This window comes from Neovison vison, chromosome 1, assembly GCF_020171115.1.
Source record: "Neovison vison isolate M4711 chromosome 1, ASM_NN_V1, whole genome shotgun sequence".
NCBI classification, from domain to species: Eukaryota; Metazoa; Chordata; class Mammalia; order Carnivora; family Mustelidae; genus Neogale; species Neogale vison.
Window position 1 is genome coordinate 173,342,149 of NC_058091.1, and position 20,142 is coordinate 173,362,290.

General features: G+C 40.0%; 1 non-coding gene across 1 annotated transcript; it reads left to right on the forward strand.

Moving 5' to 3' along the window:
- The first annotated feature begins 8,719 nt into the window (after nt 1–8,719).
- LOC122897584 lies at nt 8,720–8,826 on the forward strand. The gene has a single exon (XR_006382561.1). It is a non-coding gene; the product is annotated as a U6 spliceosomal RNA (small nuclear RNA).
- Nucleotides 8,827–20,142: the final 11,316 nt, after the last annotated feature.

Sequence of the window (20,142 nt, forward strand, 5' to 3'; positions counted from 1 at the left end):
ATTGAAAAAATGTTAGCTGGAGGAGCAGAATTTGAAACCACGATTTAAAGATGGGAATGATTCTGACAATGAGAGAGAGATGAGAGGCATTCTGGGCACGTGTTAGGATGCAAGCAAAAGAAGAAAGCATACTGTCAGTGTGCATTCCTGGAAAGGTAGGTCAGGATAGAATGTGAGAGAATCTTCAAGTTAAGTAGCTTCTACTACAGACTTTCTTTACAGCAATTGCAGAGAAATGATTCAGTTATAATCTCTAAAAATTTGCCATGATCATTGTGATTATTCATGAGAATTAGCATACCTCTGGGAAATAGAATATTGATAGAAGTATTTGTACTCTCAGATCCAAAGGTAAAAATCCCCCAAGTCAGCCCAGCTGTGAATAACCTAGATAAAAAATGAAACTGCATACTTTTTTTTTTTTAATCTAAAAGCAAAAATAGCAAAAGCGAGGTTGCAAACTAGCTAAGACTCTCTTTGGTTTTTTGCATATTAAGCTTACATAAAGTATAGCTATTTCTGAATATATAAAAACTTTAAAGATGTTTTAAAATGGTTCTGCATTTCATGAAATTGAAGGATGGTCTTTCTCCAGAACAACATGGCAGAGAAATTAGGCTTAGGACATTAACTCATGATTCCTACAGAATATGTCTTACCAACTCTTTACTAACAACAGTAGCTAACAATTCAGTAGTGCTCGTGATGTGCCCAGGACTGTTTCAAACACTTCACATCTATTTATGGAAACAACTCTTTGCTTAAATGAAATTTTAGGCCATGTCAAAAATAATAAGATAAATACATAAGGAGCCTTGAGAATCTATTGTACTCTAGGGGAATGGGGATTTCCCACGAAGATAGACAACATGAACCCAGTGTCAGGAATGTCTGCATAGCTCTCACATTGAGAACTATAGGGTTAGTTTAAAAAAAATGATGGCACACATGTTTACTTACCTTACAGTTTCAAAAAACTTATGGTTGACAACACTTTAGGATTATGAAATGTGATACTAAAATTTAGATGTCTGGCTTCACCCAGAAAATCTAAAGATCTAGCAATCATGGATCTCATCGTGCAGATCAGTAATATCACAGGGGGCAGAATCCTGGGTCCCAGGATTAGACAGCTGAAGTACACTGCTCTTCAACTAACCACTGCTGCCATGTTGCCCCCATGCTGGCCAATAGGCATTGGGTTGGAGATTCCAAATGCTGAATGAATACAGCTTGCCTAGAATAATGGGTGGGATATAGTTGCTAGATCAGAGTTCACTTTGAATTTCTTTACTCTGCTAGGAAACAGTGGAGCTTCAGGGAATGTGTCCAACCTGCTAGTATTTGAACATATAACCTAGTTATTCCAATTATTTTTCTTTATCTCTTGTTACAGAATCTTTGCATAACAAGAATTGGAGATGATGTCATACAATTCCTTCCCTTTGTAGATATGGATACTTGAGCCAATTCTGGTCCTCAACACCATCAAACTCATGACAGATACTTGTCCCCTGGCGGGACAAGTTCTTTTGGTCTTTTGTTCTTTTGGTCTTCTTGGTTTTGTATTTTAATGTATTGCTGTTGGAATTTCTACAAACTGGTGTGTGTTTAAGAGCAAAGAGAATAGACGTGATTTAACCTTAAATTAAGTGAAAAGAACTGGAGAGACAAATGAATGATCCTGATCATAAAATGGACATTATGGAAATTAGCCAGCTTTTTGTTTAGAAGAGAGGCATGGTCCATCACTCAAGAATGGCATCTGGTCAATTTTTTTTTTTTTTTTTATCTAAGGTAATAACAGCAGAGACTGGGCATAGCCTCAAACTTAGAGAACAATGAGGTGATCCCTTAAGATTTACAATCCTATTCCTAGAGCAAAGAGAAGCCTCTAGAGGTCTTTTTTGGCTTGACCTCAAATTCTAATTATAACTCATAAAGGAATTTCCTAATCCAAGTATAGCTTCTTTGAAGTAAAGAGTAGAGAATAAAACAGTAAAAACTAAGAGTCCACAGGAACGCCCAAGAAGGTCACACTTGGGGCTAAGAGGGAAATTTTCCATATACTAGGACTATTCTGCTTCACATTGGCCATATGATCAGCTAGCTGTATTCATGTGATAGGACTACCACAACAAAATACCACAGACTGTGTGGCTTACATCGCGGAAATTTATTTTCTCACAATTCCAGAAGCCAAAAGTCAGAGATCAAGGTGTTGACAGGTTTAGTGTCTCCTGAGGCCTCTCTGCTTGCACGTGGCCCTTCACTTTGTGCACACACCTCCCTGGGGGCTCTACCTCTGGGAATAAGGGCACCACCCTACGACCTCCTTGGATCTTAATTAGCTCTTTAATACCCCCACATACAAACACAGTCACATTAGGATGTACTGGGAATGAGGATGTCATCATATCAAGCTTAAGGAAATGCAATTCAGTCCATAACATAAGCACAAGTCAAAAGAGGAGGAAAAAAATCTGAGGGACCAGAATAGAGATCCTGATTTACCCACAGACAGCTGGTCCCTCTCCTGGACCCACAGAATTCTTATTCTGTGGGTATGTGGGTCAGACTCCTCCAGGACTGCAGCTAACATGGGACTCCCCACCCTCTGACCACATACTAGCACATCTGTATGCCTACTGCATAACCCACTAGGAAAAAGTCAGGACGATCCAGGCAAGAGGCCAGAGCTCTGCAAGCTGTTGCCTCCTTAAATGTTGCACCTTGGGCGTCTCTCTTGCTTCGTTCCATTCTTGGCCCTCAGGACAACCCATTATTAAGACAGTAGCACTGGAAGGAACTGAAACTGGGAAGTCACATAGCTCCCAACTCAAATTTCAGGTCAGCTCCATGTTCAGGTTAAGAGGGAGGGAAATGTGGGACAACCAGAGTAATTTCCTTCTTCCTTATTTTAGGGTGTAGATAGCAGTTAGAAGGAAAAAGATAAAAAAAGAAAAGGTGAAAAAGTGCATATGGACATGAAGTTCTTTGGAACACAGATTTTATCTAAAATATGTAAAGAATGTGTTAAAATCTACCATTTTAAAGGTAATAACAATCTGTCAAAAACAACAACAACACTGTAGACCAGTTACAACAAAAGAAATACCAATGGAAGGCACATACCTTGACTCATGGAAAGGCAGTAAGGTCATACAGGAATGGGGCCACCATCAATTCCCCTAACCCCAACAGAGGACAGAACACATGGGATAGGGAGGTACAGACAAGATCACTTAACCTACTAATTCTAAGGTTGTTCTACAACCTTGTGCACAAGGTTGGCCTCAGATTCAATTGTGCAAGACCCAGAAGCTGATTTTCTAGAATGCACTGAGAAGTTTGGGTTTGGGACTTTTTTCATCCAAGGGTGTAGACCTGTTTCAGGTCGTTCACTGATGGGTCAAGCCCCACTGAAGGGCAATGTCTGGAATGGGGTTTTTGTTTGTTCCTTCCAAGTCTGTGCCAAATGGAGCCTTACAGCATAGAACAGCACAGAACCTGAAACCTCTTTAGTTTTACTAGGTCACTAATCATGGTTCTCCTTGCTGGGCACCTGGTTGGTGTCTTCTGCAGCACTCTTTTGTTTAATTACAGTATAAAGGTTGGCATAATTGGATTATTTAGCCTGAAGAAAAAGGCTGAAAAGTGACTTTATAGCTGCCTTTACTACAGAAAAGATTTTTTAAGAACTCTATTAACTAAGAGAAGGACTGTCATAAGAAATGGGCTACTCCATGGGTGCAGAGATGGGGAAGAAGGCGTAACTGCATTTTAGGGGAATTCAAGTCAGTTAGGAGGAGAATCCTTTGAAATCTTCTGAGGTGAAATACTAGATTTTACATATATATATATATATATATATATATATATATATATAAATATTTTATTTATTTATTTGAGAAAGAGTACACACCTGCAGGTAAGCAGGGGGTTGGGTAGAGGGGGAAAGAGAGGGACAAGCGGACTCCCCGCTGAGTACGAAGCCCTATGGGGAAGTGTACTCCATGTCATAACCCTGAGATGATGACCAGAGCCAAAACCAAAAGACCAATGCTTAACCCACTGAGCCACGCTGGAGTCCCTAGACTATATTTAGGAGCTGCTAACAAGAGAAATTGTTTTAAAACTTTTTTTTAATTTATTTATTTGACAAAGATCACAAATAGGCAGAGAGGCAGGGAGAGAGAGAGAGGAAGAGAAGCAGGCTTCCCGCCGAGCAGAGAGCCTGATGCAGGGCTCGATCCCAGGATCCTGGGATCATGACCTGAGCCGAAGGCAGAGGCTTTAACCCACTGAGCTACCCAGGCGCCCCAAGAAATTGTTTTAAAGACCCACGATTTCTCAAGTCTTTAAAAACTTCATGGATCTCCACCTCCCTGAAATGACAATTATTCCCAAAGTCTCTTAAATTTTTCCCGAGCACAACTGATCAATTCAGTCACATAAAAATGTCCTAGAAAGAAGCGCTATTAGCCCAAAGCACAGTGCGTCCTGTCTAGAATAAACTCTGAAAATGTTTACTGAATGGCAATGAATGAAGAGAAGAGAGGAGGAGCTGCATAGACAAAACCCAGAAGTTTTACTGAATTCACTTACTGTGGAGCGACAGTAACCAGATTCAATCTTGTAGTGAAACTATATGGAGAAGAATTTGCTTCCGTGAAAGATCGTGAGAGATCACATGTTACTTAGGGAGCACTACTGCCATCAGGGACCTTCCAAGGCCATGAAAATAAATCTGCGGGAACATATCTCCATCTGCCCCTGAACATTCCCCGAGCCATGCCTCACTTCATTAGGTGGAGCTTCCCAGCAGTGCGAGATTAACACCACAACCTTGAGGTTCTAGCTCTCACTGATTCAAAGAAATAATTTGCCTCAGAAAAAATGAGGAATTAGGGCATTCCAAGAACACAGATAGGACCTAGCAACTGGGCAAACCAGTTCCTGGCTTTTATTTCTCCTCCAGATTTAAATTTCCAAGTGTGTTTTAGATTGGACCTGCCAATGTCACCCACCCAGGCCATGGCCAGGGAAGGACAGAGTCTCCGTGGGACACCAGGGTGCTTTATGAGAAGAGGAACATCTACCTGGCTGACAAAAAACAAACAGGGCCATTTCAATATCCTGTACTTTATAGACAGAAAAAGAACATTGTAACTCATGCAAGAAAATATGTCTGATTCAGGAAAAAGAAAAAAAAAACACATTGTAACGCAATGTGTTAGAAAGAAAATATGTCTGGTTTAGGAAAATGATAGTTAACATTATGTTACTAGCCCTGGCCGTCCTGTACAGAATCTTTGCAAATAAGTATGGACTGTCGGGTACCAGACTCATCATGACTGGTTTCTAATTCCTATCCTCTACTTCCTTCTACATCAGCTTCCATCCATGATGGGTGTGATGCAGGACAAGGGAAGAACAGCTTCAACATTCTTGCTCAGAACACAGATAAATGCAAGGACATGAAGGAAATAGTGGACGACTTCTGATCAGTCACTACAACAGATGCCTTTTAACCTCCTAAATTAATTTTTCATTACCCCTGTTCTATTTATAAGACAAGCTTTTGTCTCTTCCTCTTGACTCCTTAGAGATTTCTAGTCCTGGTTTACTAGCTCTCTGTAGTTTAAAATGTGGGTCAAGAGCAAGTTACAAAGTCCTTTAATTAATTATGCTCTCCTCAGCTTTAAAATTCTCCTTCTGGGGACAGCTCATCACTTACTGCCTCATTGTATTTTTTTCCCAGCTTTATTGAGATATAATGGACAACTGTATTTATTAAAGGTGTATAGTTCAATGACTTAACCTACCTATATGTTACAAAATAATCACCACAATCAAGTTAATTTGACATATCTGTCACTTCACATACTGGCCATCTTCTTTGTTGTTGGGGTGCAAACCCTTGATATTTACCCTCTTAGCAAATTTCAAGCACAATATTAATTATAGTCACAATGTTGTATAGCAGATCACAAGAACGTAGTCACCTTCAAGGCGATCTCTCAAAATTCCAATGGTGGCTTTTTAAAAAATTGGGAAAAAAAATTCTAAAATCACATGCAACCACAAAAGAAAGCTTCAGCAAACAAGAACAAAGCTGGAAGCATTATAACACCTGATTTCAAAATACATTACAAAGCTACAGTAATCAAAACACTATGGCGAGGGCATAAAAACAGACATAAAAACCAATGGAACAGAATCAATCAATGACCCACATATCTATACTCAACTGATCTATGACAAATGTACCCATAAAGCACAATGGAGAAAGGATAGTCTTTTCAGTTAATTGTACTGAGAAAGCAAATATCCACATCCAGAAGAATGAAACTGAAACTAACATACAAAAAAGTCAACTCAAAATGGATAAAACACTGAAACCTAGCAGCGGAAGCTATATACTACAAGTAGAAAACAAGGGAGAAAGCTTCCTGACAGTCTAGGCAATGATTTTTTTCCATATGACACCAAAAGCACAGGCCACAAAAGCAAAAATAGGAAAGTGGGATTCCATCAAACTAAAAAGCTTCGGCACAGCAAAGGAAACAGTCATCACAGTGAAAAGGCAGTCTAAAGAATGGGAGAAAATATTTGCAAACCATGGATCCGATAAGGGATGAACTTCTGAAATACGTGGGGAACTTCTATAACTTGACAGCAAAGACAAGAAGAAAGTACTTTTTTAAAAAATAAGCTTTTTTGGGGCGCCTGAGTGGCTCAGTGGGTTAAGCCGCTGCCTTCGGCTCGGGTCATGATCTCAGGGTCCTGGGATCGAGCCCCACGTCGGGCTCTCTGCTCGGCGGAGAGCCTGCTCCCCCCACCCCGCCGTCTCTCTGCCTGCCTCTGCCTACTTGTGATCTCTCTCTCTCTGTCAAATAAATAAATAAAATCTTTAAAAAAAATTAAATTAAAAAAATAAATAAATAATAAGCTTTTTTAAAAATAAGCAAGATGCACCTGGGTGTCTCAGTTGGTTGAGCGACTATCTTCAGCTCAGGTCATGATCCTGGAGTCCCCCGATCAAGTCTCACATCAGGCTCCCTGCTCAGTGGGGAGTTTGCTTCTCCCTCTGACCCTCCCACATCTCATGCTCATTCTCTCGCTCTCTCTCTCTCTCTCTCTCTCAAATAAATAAATAAATAAAAATAAGCAAGGGACTAAAAGTAGACATATCTCAAAGAAGACATACAAATGTCCAGTAAGTACATGAAAATATATTTACTATGGCTAATCATCAGGGAAATTCAAAGCAAAGCCACAATAAGATATCACCTCATATCAGTTAGAAGGGCTTTTATTAAGAGGACAAAAGCTACAAGTGTGGGTGAGGGTAGAGGAAAAGGAACACTGGTGCACTGTTGGTGGGGATTTAACTGGCATAGTGTGATGGAAAACAATATGAAGATTCACCCCAAACTTAGAAAGGAACTACCACATCATCTAGCAACCCCGCCTCTGGGTATTTATCTAAAAGTATTGGAAAAATAAAAGTAAAAATGACTGCATGATGTGAACAGTAAATACTTTAAAGGAGCAAGGGAAAAAAACAAAACTTACTAAAATCCAGAAAATAAATAAGTAAAAGTATTAAAATCAGGGTTTCAAAGAGATAGTGAACACTCCCACGTTCACGGCAGGACTATTCACAGTAGACAAGATAAGGAAATAACCAAATTTCATGGAGGGATAAAGGGACATGAAAACATGGGATAGAAAGAAAGATGAGAGATGTATGCATAGATAGGAATAGAGATACCTAATGAAATAATATTCAGCCTCAAAAAAGAAACCCTACTCGTGTAATACACATATGATCAAGGAGGACATCATGCTAAGTGAAATAAGCCAGACACCAGAAGATAAATGCTGCATGATCTCACTTACATATGGAATCTAGAATATTCAAACTCATAGAAGCAGAAACTACAATAGTGGTTTCCAAGGGTGGAAGGGGGTATGGAGAGGAGAATGACATAAGGAGACATTGGTCAAAAGATACAAAGTTTCGGTTATGCATGGTGAATAAATTCTGGGTATCTAATATACAACACTGTCACTTTGTTTTCTTAAGCCATCCAAATAATTCTGTTTTGCATTGTTTGGTATCTCCTTTATTTTCCATTAGCCATATCAAAATCCTCTATTTCAAATGTACAGATTATCATAGGAATTCTATACAAATGTGACAAAAAAAAAAAATTAACTCAGAGAACTGAGTGAAAAACGGCTAGGAGTACAAATCTGTAAAGCCAACTGAAATCTTGGTGAATTTCTATTTTCAGATATACTAACTATTTAGGTATAAAAACTAAATCATAATATTTTAAGGTGAAATCAAATAAGAAGGTTACCACATCTTATTTAAAGTTCTTGGGGCGCCTGGCTGGCTCCATCAATAGAGCATGTGACTCTTGATCTCAGGGTTGTGAGTTCAGGCCCCATGGCAGGTACGGAGATTACTTTAAAATAACATCTTTAAAAATAAATAAATAGGGGCACCTGGGTGGCTCAGTCATTAAGCGTCTGCCTTCGGCTCAGGTCATAATCCCAGGGTCCTGGGATCCAGCCCTGCATCAGACTCCCTGCTACGCGGGAAGCCTGCTTTACCCTCTCCCACTCCCCCTGCTTGTGTTCCCTCTCTAGCTACGTCTCTCTCTGTCAAAAAAATAAAATCTTAAAAATAAGTAAATAAATAGTGCTCGCTTTGGCAGCACATATACTAAAATTGGAACAATACAGAGAAGATTAGCATGGCCCCTGCGCAAGGATGACACGCAAAAATAAGTAAATAAATAAATAAAAATTAAAAAAAAATTCTTTGGAGCTTCTTAAAATTTTATTTTCACCAAATACTGTATATTTTACTTTTAACCCCTCCCCCCCACAAATTTTGATTAAGTGTGTATGGTCCTATGCCAGGGACTGGGTATAAGGAGAGAAAGATAATTATGTACTGCCTAATTTCTACACTAGAATGTGTAGAAATCAAGCTTTAAAAAAAATAAATAAAACAGTTATATAGAATGGCAAATGGAGATCATTATTTCAAAGGAAACCAACAAGATATTCTGGATCCCTACTATCAATCTTGGTTCAGGTAATTCACTAGGACCCCAGGACTCAGAAAAGCAGTAATACTCACAGTGATACTGTACTGCAAAGAGAGAACAGAGAGTAAAATCAGCAGAGGGAAAAGGCAGAAGGGGAGAAAACCCAGAGAAACCAGGTACAAGCTTCCAGGAGTCCCCTCCCCGTGGAGCTGTATGGGATGCACTCAATTGTCCCACCAGTGGTGTGGGACAACACACTTGTGTCGCCAACCAGGGAAGTTCACCTGAGCACTGATATCCAGAGTTTGAACAGGAGCTAGTCATACAGGTATATAGCTCCTACCCAACTGACTTCAACTACTCAGATTCTAGTGCCCTGGGGCAAAAGCAGTCTTTACCATAAATCATCTTGTTAGGCTAAGACTTAATCAAATTGTGCTGTGTATGCCCAAGGCCTCAGGGGTATAAAGGCTCAGTATCTATCTTCTAGGAGATAGACCTAAAGCAAGTCTTTCTTTGAAATGTATAAGGCTTTAGCACTTGGAATTAACCTTCTACAGAACATTGCAAACAAGACTGACAAGGTATGCTTAGTTTAAATTGGTTCTTCTGAGATCCCCTTGATGGGGAAATAGCACTTAGTCTGGGAGGTAAGGGTAAGTAGGAAAAAGTCGAAGAAAGGGTGTTTCAACCAGAGGAGGCAACAACTGTAAAGGTTCTTCCATGGAAGTGAGCTTTGTCCCTTTGGGGGAACTAAATTAAGAGTAGTATATTAGTGGGGCGCCTGGGTGGCTTAGTGGGTTGGGCCGCTGCCTTCGGCTCAGGTCATGATCTCAGGGTCCTGGGATTGAGCCCCGCATCGGGCTCTCTGCTCAGCAGGGGGCTTGCTTCCCTTCCTCTCTCTCTGCCTGCCTCTCTGCCTACTTGTGACCTCTCTCTGTCAAATAAATAAATAAAATCTTTAAAAAAAAAAAAAAGAGTAGTATATTAGAAAGAAGGCCACTAATCAAAGGGGAGAAGAGCTCAAGATAAAGACAGAAAAGTAAACAGGGACCAGACTGCACAGAACCTAAAAAGCTATATTAAGGATATTCTACCTTTTTTTTTTTTAAGATTTTATTTATTTATTTGACAGAGAGAGATCACAAGTAAGCAGAGAGGCAGGCAGAGAGAGAGGGGGAAGCAGGCTCCCCGCTGAGCAGAGAGCCAATGTGGGGCTCGATCCCAGGACCCTGAGATCATGACCTTAGCTGAAGGCAGAGGCTTAACCCTCTGAGCCACCAGGTGTCCCAAGGATATTCTACTTTATGTTTATCTCAGATACAAGAGAAAATCATGGTTTTGTTTGTTTGTTTGTTTGTTTAAAAAAAAAAAAAGAAAAGAAAAAACAACACGAAATCTATCCTGGCTGCTTCATAGTAAATGAATTGGAAGGAATTAAGAGCAAAATGGAGAGACTCATTATAAAGCTAGTCAATTACTCCTGGGACAAGTGACTACAGCTTAGACAAAAGGTACAGCGAGGATGAAGAGAGGGAAACGGATCCCAAATGGATTTTGGAACCTGAAGTGGTGGTTGGGGATTGGGAGAGGGAGGGTGCACCCAGGCTCACTCCATGTTTCCATCCAAGATAAGATAATCACTGCTTCATTAACTACTTATTAAACAGCATCCTCTGGGGCACCTGGGGGGGCTCAATCAGCTAAGCATCTGCCTTTGGCTCAGCTCATGATCCCAGGATCCTGGGGTGGAATCCCACATAAAGTTCCCTGCTCAGCGGGGAGCCTGCTTCTCCCTCTCCCTCTGCTTTTCTCTCTCACACTCTCTATCAAATGAATAACTATAAAATGTTTAAAAAAAAAAAAAGGTGGGGGAGGGCGCCTGGTTTGCTCAGTGCGTTAAAACCTCTGCCCTCAGCTCAGGTCATGATCTCAGGGTCCTGAGATCGAGCCCCATATCGGGCTCTCTGCTCAGCGGGGAGTCTGCTTCCCCCGCCCCCCGCCTGCCTCTCTGCCTACTTATGATCTCTGTCTGTCAAATAAATAAATAAAATCTTTAAAAAACCAGCATCATCTCTTGTCCCATTCAGATTCCTCACTCAGCAATCTTGGGAGAAAGCAGTCACTAGCCACTTGTTATAACTATGTTCACAGGGAAGACTATCATCCTTGTTCAGCTTATGCATTTTTTCCTCCTCCACTGAGAAAGGTGGACTACTGATCGGTTGGGGGGGGGGAGGTGGAGAGGAAAGCAGAAAACTCCTTTACTTTTAAGAATTCAAAGTAAGTTCATAGTAAATCCAAGATTCTTAGATTCCTGATGTGTAGAAACTTGAGGCCTGTGGTCCACTACCGGTGTAAATACACAGGGACAGCTCTGAGGCTCAGGCCAATCAAGTACATAATAAACCGCTTTCAAGGAAGCAGTTCCAAAGGGCTGTAGGGTTAAAACTTAGCATTAGAGTAGTGAGTCACAAAGGAGCACAGCAGATAATAAAGGGGCCTCAATGATGTTTTAAGTCTTCTTTCATTTCTAACACCTTTTTTCCTGTTTTTGACTAATATTTTTGACTTCAATGCATTTGCCAAGTAACCAAAATATGGTAAAATATATTATACATTATATTACATATATTACATAACAAATATATTCTACGGTACATTCTAACCAAGATGGTAATAGCTTGCAATAAGGTTAGCAGAATTAAGCCTAACTTGAGAAACGAGAGGCTTCCCATATTTCATTTGTGGCCTGCCATCAAAGTTCTCAACAGGAGGCTAACCCCCGAGAAATGCAAATCCTTCTTTTGACTACCGTGAGAATACAATTTATTTTCAAATAAGCAATTTAAAGATCAAGTGACACAGATGAAGTTGCCATGCGCTAAAGTTGTAGTTAAACTGCAGGTCCCCTGGACGGTATTACTCTCTCAATTCAGGCAATCCCTGTACCTTACCATCTAAGTCTCATCACCATTATTATTCCCCAACATGTTGTCCCTTAAGTCTCTGACTTAGAAATAGCATTTGGTGGGACGCCTGGGTGGCTCAGTTGGTTAAGCAGCTGCCTTCGGCTCAGGTCATGATCCCAGCGTCCTGGGATCGAGTCCCACATCGGGCTCCTTGCTCAGCAGGGAGCCTGCTTCTCCCTCTGCCTCTGCCTGCTATTCTGTCTGCCTGTGCTCTCTCTCCCTCTCTGACAAATAAATAAAAAAATCTTAAAAAAAAAAAAAGAAATAGCATTTGGCATATTACTTCATTGCTACAGGCCTTTCCTAGCTGGACAATGCAATGAGTTGTAATGTTTTTTATTGCCTTTTCCAAAACAAAATCAATATGAAAAATGCCTAATTTAATATATCAATTAGGGGTACCCAGCTGGCTCTGCCTGTAGAGCACTTGACTCTTGATCTCAGGGCTGTGAGTTCGAGCACCACGGTGGATGTAAAGATTCCTTAAAAATAAAATCTTTTTAAAAATAAAATTAAATAAATACAAAAGAAAAAAAAATCAGTAAGTATAGAACATTTTCAAGTCTTACTGGAAGTCCTATTAGTAAATAATCTTAAGTGACGCGAACTACAGGACATCCACCAGTAAAGCATACTGAAGTCCTCCAAAGTCAATTGGTTTTACATCAGAATCTGTTACTCCATTTGTTTAAATAGAAGACACTTTAATGCCCTTTTCAGACATGGCTGACATCACTTGAGTGCTTGTCTTCCGGCAAAAGAGACATTATTCCGACCCAGCGCGTTTCTACCGAAGGGCAAGTCCATTCCAATAACTTTGGAGACGACCAACACGGCTCCTCCTTCAGTGCTCTGGGTCACTTGTGTGCTCAACACTGATCTGCGTCGACACATAAATGGGGGCCAGTGGCTGAGAAAAGTGTGTCTCGTGCACTTCAAGATCAATCGAAATCCACCGCAGATTAGTTACGGAGCTACTTTGGTAGTTGCAACTTTTGACGCCCACAAAGGGCTTTAAAAACAAACAATCAAGGAAGGAAAGACCAGCTTCTGGGGTCCAGCTGCCCTGCTGCATGGAAGAGTCCCACGGCCTTCCCTGACGTCCCAGTGACTTAACAAGTGTGTTCCTGCCAAGTGACAGTTAGGGTATACTGCAGACACCAGAACCTTCCCAAGCGTAATGGGGATGACTTGAGAAATGCGCAAAAGGAAACAGGCAGATGGTGACTCATTTACAGACCAGCAGATTTTTCAGAGCTCCTTTCACTCTTGATTCTTCAATCAAGTCCTCTAGAAGTGGTTAATAAAACAGTATTCGAACACGCGTGTGGGCATGTGTTACATTGTAGGAGTGTGTGCATGTATTCTAAAATCCGAACTACTATTAACCTAAACAGGGTTGAGATTGCCAAGTGTCGGACCTTTCCATAATAATGGGTTACAGCAACTTCATTATTATTTTGATAACTAATGTAATACCATACACTAAACAAAGAACGTCTGAATATTAAAATGTGTAGAATGAAAATGCTGAAAAGGATTAAATACACGGCTAGCTGTGCACACAAAGATAACAAAAAATGGTACTAATACTTTGTGTTCAAATTGCCCTACAGTGAGGCTACTAAAAACATTTATCAGGCTGGTTTGCTAACGTGTATTAGGTATTCAAAAATGTCTACTGAATTACCAAGTCATTCATTAATTTGGCCTTTTTTTTTAAAAGATTTTATTTATTTATTTGACAGAGAGACATCACAAGTAGGCAGAGAGGCAGGCAGAGAGAGAGAGGAGGAAGCAGGCTCCCTGCTGAGCAGAGAGCCTGATTCGGGACTCGATCCCAGGACCCTGAGATCATGACCGCTCAGGTAGCGGCTCAACTCACTGAGCCACCCAGGCCCCCTTTAATTTGGCCTTTTAAAGCCTTCACCAACTACTCCATTTAACACAGCTACTTGAACTGAGTATCAGTGATCATGCACCAAGTACCTTAATTGGAATCCAGAACTGATATGATATCCTTTGAAATGTCTACATGCTATCTCCCTTACCCAGATTGGTCAGATCCATTTCCAGACCTCTGGATTTTTCTGATTCTAATTTCTTCTGGTCAGTTCTGCTGGGGATTTTTCTTTCCTACATTTTATATTTATTTTATATATTATATTATATTATATTATATTTATTTTTTATTTTATATTTATATTCTCAATTAAATTTTACACATTTCATTTAGATACAGTGCAATACAATCAATGCCACCGACGGCAAGATTTCCCAGTCCCAAGGCAGTATGTAGGTTTGAAATAAGCCAGGTGGGAACTTCAAAGGAAAAGATGAAAGGAGGGGTTGTGCTAATAGTCAGCAAGAACACATACACACCGCAGTGGTGTAAGAAAAGGAAAGGTTGGATGCAAGAGGATTCACCCAAAACCCACACTTCACTGATATTTCCCATATAGTGCATTGCTTCTTCATTCAAACAATTCATCCTCGTGATTTTATAAAGATGTCTCTGTGCCCATTGTTTGTAATGACCAAACTGCCCCTCACTGATGATGAGTCCCATCAGGGCAGAAGTGTGTCCCACCCATCCTCTATAAACAACTTCCAGAAGAGTCTTTCCTCTTGATGGCAAGGGTTCTTCTATCCTACAACTTCTTCCTGCTTCCTGGAGTTCTATCACTTCAAAATCAGTTCTACAAGCTTGGATTCAGACCCTGCAGGGACCTCATTGTAACATCTCTCTAAGGTCCCCTGGATTTTGTTTCAAAGAAGCAAGCCCACTGGAGGCCAAAAGACAAAGAGTCTCTTTGCACCAACTTGAAGGGAGCTTCTCACGTGTTGAGCTAACATATGGTTACTGAACAGAGGGAGAAGCGCACCCTACTTGTTTTTGAAGTGTTTGGGTAATTTTGTTTGTTTTGCCATATGGCACCACTCCCCTCTGCCCATATTTCAAATCTTTTTCCTTTTCTTTAGGACCAGCATAGTTATAAAGAGAAGAGGAAGCATTCGAAATTGGAGGTTTAATTACCTTCACATGTCAAGGACCCAAGACATCCAGAGCCCCCTTTTCCATATTTAATCACAAGGACTCACTTGGGATGTCTCTTCTTATTACTGCCTCAAATGATGCTCATACTGAGCAGGATCCCTCCTCCAGACAGGAAGTATGTGATCCTGGGACGATTCCCAGATGTGGGGATTCAAATTGGCAGCTAAACACATGCTCTGATTCATTTAAAATAGCATTTTACACTGAACAAGAAGGAAGAGACCTGTGCGAGTATTAGAGATGTAACTTTTAAGCTCTTAAGAGATCGCCTGATAATTGTGATAATGGAATTTAATGGGGTAAAAACCAAAGTCTTGTGAATTTAATGAAATGTATCTGCTCAGGACTCAACTTGATACCGAATATTTTACACCACACATAAAATCATTACCTTCCAAACAGGAGGACAGTCACAGTGTTAGAAAAATAAATACAATGTTCAAAATTCTTGTTTCCTTTCTCATTAAGTGTCAATTGCTTCAAAACAAAAGCTCCAGTGTGCAGAGTTAAAAGACTATCCTCTCTCTGATGAGGCAATTTTTCAGGGATAAAATTATTTATCTTTACAATTACCCATCCCCAAATAAAGACAAATTTGGGGTTTGTAAGTAATGGGTTTTGAGACAAACAACCCCTTCATCTCAGGCGGTCAGAAACAAACTATCCCTTTGACTATCTCCCTGCCTTCAAGATCCCCTCCGCCAGGCTTGACAGAACTCTCTTCCTGCCCAGACATCTTTGCAGAGTGGCTATGCAGACCCTGGAAGAGATACATCAGAACCTGGGACCAGGTAGCATCAGTATTGCAACCAGTAGTAAAAGTCCAAGCTCATGGTACCAAGCAACCCTCGAAAGTAACAAGTTCTTCACTGCCTGAGTTTTTCTGCCAAACTTTTGACTGTTTCAAGTTTAGGCTGGTTACAATGTTTTAAACTAGGAGTCACGGGTGACCTGTACACACAGAAGCAAGGTTGTCAACCTGTATTTACATTTCAGCATCTTTGCCAGTGAGATAGAGACCGGCAGTTTTCCATTTGGAGAGCAGTGAATGATAATGGCATAATTAATATTAATAGGGCCATTACACCTCCACAAATCATTCACATATTTAAATGAACTCTCCCGTCTCTTCTTTTCTCTGGGCTATTTTTGCATTGATATTATTATAACCTTTAGATCTCTACTTTAACTTCTGAAAGCAATTTACCTCATCAGTTTAAAGTCAAAGACAAAACTGGGAGACTTCATTTGAATATAATTTTCATCTTTTATTTCTTTCAAGATTTCAAACTTAGCCTTGTAACAGGCACCCTCCTGCTGTATCACTTGGCTTTTGAGCAGTTGCTCACATACTACTCCCCGCCTACATATCCCATCACCGACGCAGGGCTCTCATAAACTTTAGAGAGATTTCTACATAAGAAGTAAGACAGAATAAGAAAGTCAGATGGTGGGCCCCATGAAAAAAAAAGAGCAGTATCAACTCAAGACAAGTGTTTCACACACTTCCCTTGGAATCCACTGAAAGGGGTTGCATATATTTGTCTGATGCAAATAGAAAGCATTTCAGAATATAACTGCAGTGAAGGGAAGGGCTGGGTGCCCCCTACTGAAACAAAGCTCTGAATCTGGGCCAAACCCTCTTTAAACTACGTGATGGCTGGAAACTCTTGCTTATCGTTTGTGACCCCTGAGAGACAGAGTCTAAAGACAGAGGGTAATTCAATCTATAAAATTTGGGAGCTCATTAAAGAGCACACATGACCTTTAACTTTCAAATGAGGAACAAAGGGGAAAAAATTAAATTTGTATCTCATATATATCTATACACACACACACACACACACACACACACACAGTTCTTTAGATTTTTTAATCGTTTGCACTAAAGGTCATTCTTCTTTTAGACCCAATTTAAAGGAATACCATTTCACTAAAGAACGGAGAACATTTGTAATTTAGAAAGAACTGCTCCTACTTTGAATGAAATCTGTTTCAAAACTTAACTAATAATTTCAAAATGTCAATGGATTGTTTCAAAGATTCAATTTAGAGTTAGTTCAGACTTCTTCTGAGAATTGTAATACGGGCTAATACCAGCAAACACAATGGAATTTTCTCTGACAGGGAGGGGACGAGAATCAGAGAGTGAGCCTGTAGAACTTTCTTGTCTAGGGGGCACCTGAGTGGCTCAGTCAGTTGGGTGTCTGACTCTTGATTTCAGCTCAGGTCATGATCTCAGGGTCCTGGGATTGAGCCCTGCATTGGGCCCTACACTCTGAGGTTCTCTCCCTCCCTCTACCTCTGCCCCTCCCCCTGTTCATGCTCCCTCTCTTTAAGTAAGTAAGTAAATAAATAAATAAAAGCACAGTCACTTAAAAAAAATTCTTATCTAGGATTTGTAATAGGCTCTATTTTATTTATTTATTTTTTAAAGATTTTATTTACTTATTTGACAGAGAGAGAACACAAGTAGGCAGAGAGGCAGGCAGAAAGAGAGAGGAAGCAGGCTCCCTGCTGAGCAGAGAGCCTGATGCGGGGCTCGATCCCAGGACCCTGAGATCATGACCTGAGTCGAAGGCAGAGGCTTAACCCACTGAGCCACCCAGGCTCCCCATAGGTTCTATTATATATATATATATATTTTTTTTTTTAAAGACTTTATTTATTTGTTTATTTATTTATTTGACAGAGAGAGAGATCACAAGCGGGCAGAGAAAGAGGAGGAAGCAGGCTCCCTGCCAAGCAGAGAGCCCAATGCGGGACTCCATCCCAAGACCCCTGAGATCGTAACCTGAGCCGAAGGCAGCAGCTTAACCCACTGAGCCACCCAGGCACCCCCCATAGGCTCTATTTTAGATTCAAACATCTACACATGCAGCCAGATCTTCCCACATAGTTTTCTTTGTGCTAAACAACTTGTATTTGTAAGACAATATACCAGAGTCTTAATCTCCATCCTTCACATACTCTGGGGAGGATACCACCCAGAATGCGGGCTTCAAAAATGAATCAGATCCAGGTTTGCATTACAGGCTTCACCACTTATTAACTGTTCAACCCAAGAGAGGTTTCTTCACCTTTTGAACTTGAAAAAAAAAGACAAGTGTCACCTGAGATAAGGTACAAACATAAACCACTGGCACCTCACAGATGATTGATTGGCAAGTTTTAATTGCACTCTTCTGGGTGACAAGTCCAAGGAAAAATTAAATTCTTAACCTGGTTTTCTTTGATACTTTACCCCAACCAAATAAATTCATGACCCAGTAGGTATATATTGCCTGTGATCTTAGTAACAGAATCTGGGACTAAACAAGATAATGTATCTAAACTGTTCTGAGATCTCTTTTAATGCACTCTTTGGTAGGAGTTCAATAAAATAGTCACCTAAGTGCCTGCAAGTGATGGAAAGAGTGTTACTAAATAGACAGTGGAGACCACAGAAATGAGACCAACCCAATTACATTCTGCTGAGCACTTGATTAAATTTAGCTTTTTAAATCCTCTCGTCAACCCTGTAAACTAAGTGATATTATTATCCCTGTTTTCCAGATAAGGAAAGAGAAATGTAGATCAAATGAATGGTCTCTTCTGGGTGGTAGCTATCTTAATACAGTATGACTACTGTACACACAGCTATATGATAGTAGTTCAAGTATAACAGGGGTTACTCTCTTCTAAGTCAGCCTCAAATTTGTCAAACTCCAGAGCCTCATAAAATTAATTTTACTAAAACTGAAAGAAACAGCTACTCAGTTTCCATCAAACTCCTCAACACCTTAAGATGTTCAAAAACAACAAAACAAAACAAAACAAAAAACATCATTTCAATTCAAACAACTCTATTTCTGAGGACAAGGAGGAGAGGGAGGACTCTGTGTAGGTCTATGATGTGTATTCAATATTTTATTTCTGTAGCTTGTTGAGCTAGTACTCATTCATATCTTTCAATCTGTACTGAAAATGGGAAGGTTGTGGTGGAAAATACCCACCAGAATTCAAAGATTCCATTTGTCTTCAAACTGCGTTAGATCAACTCAATAGGATAGTTAAAACCTAAGCCACAGACTCTTTCAGTATCATGATGTCTGGAAAAATTTAGAAATTATACAGATAACACAACACATAAGCAAAAGTGCATCCGAACCCTGTCATTTTCTCTCCACTATCTGGGTCACTGAACTGTGTTCATTGTTTCTGATTTAATATCATGATAGCATGTGGTCAGACTTGACAAAAATTGAATAGTTACTGGCCGGTCTTCATGAAGAGCTCTCCTTAGCTCTAAAATATATCATGACTCCCATCATTATTTTTGGATCATTTTTGACTTCTGAAAGCATCTCCAGTAAATCCAGGAGACCATATTCCTATGTGATTAAACTGAGTCAGTATATTTTCTTTGTTAACTTGAAATTACATTACACAATATTGCTGATCAAAACAAAAAGCCGGGGATGACTGTATTCTAGAAAAATTGGTTGCCCAGTAGGATTCAGAAAAAAAAAAATCATCATCACCATGACATAAATAAACTTCATATGCTGCCTTGTGTGTTCAGTAAGAAATATTCTACATTGATAATATTTAACCAGAATCTGCACTCGCTTGATACTCTAAATGTGCCCTCTCTGCTGCTGTGTCTCTGAACATCTGAGGAAAAAAAAAAAAAATGCACATAGCGAATCCAATCACCTCAAGAATCTAATGATTTCTTGCTTTTAAGTAGACAATGAGAAGGGTATGCTCCAATCAGCATTAGAGACTAATGAAAAGTCCATGATGCACACGAATAATCACATATACGTGTACTAAAAACTAATACTTACTAAGTCCATGGTATAGCCAGCTTTACTCTTTTGAATGACCCCACAGATTCTCAACCAAGAAGTTGTTACTAGCTGATCATTAGAATTATGAGCTGAACTGTCACTACAGAATAGTCAATACAGAAGAACCAGCAGATGATGAGGTAAGAGGCTATATATCTTGAAATGAGCATTAGAGAAATTCAAGAGGGAATGAGGGTCCTAGA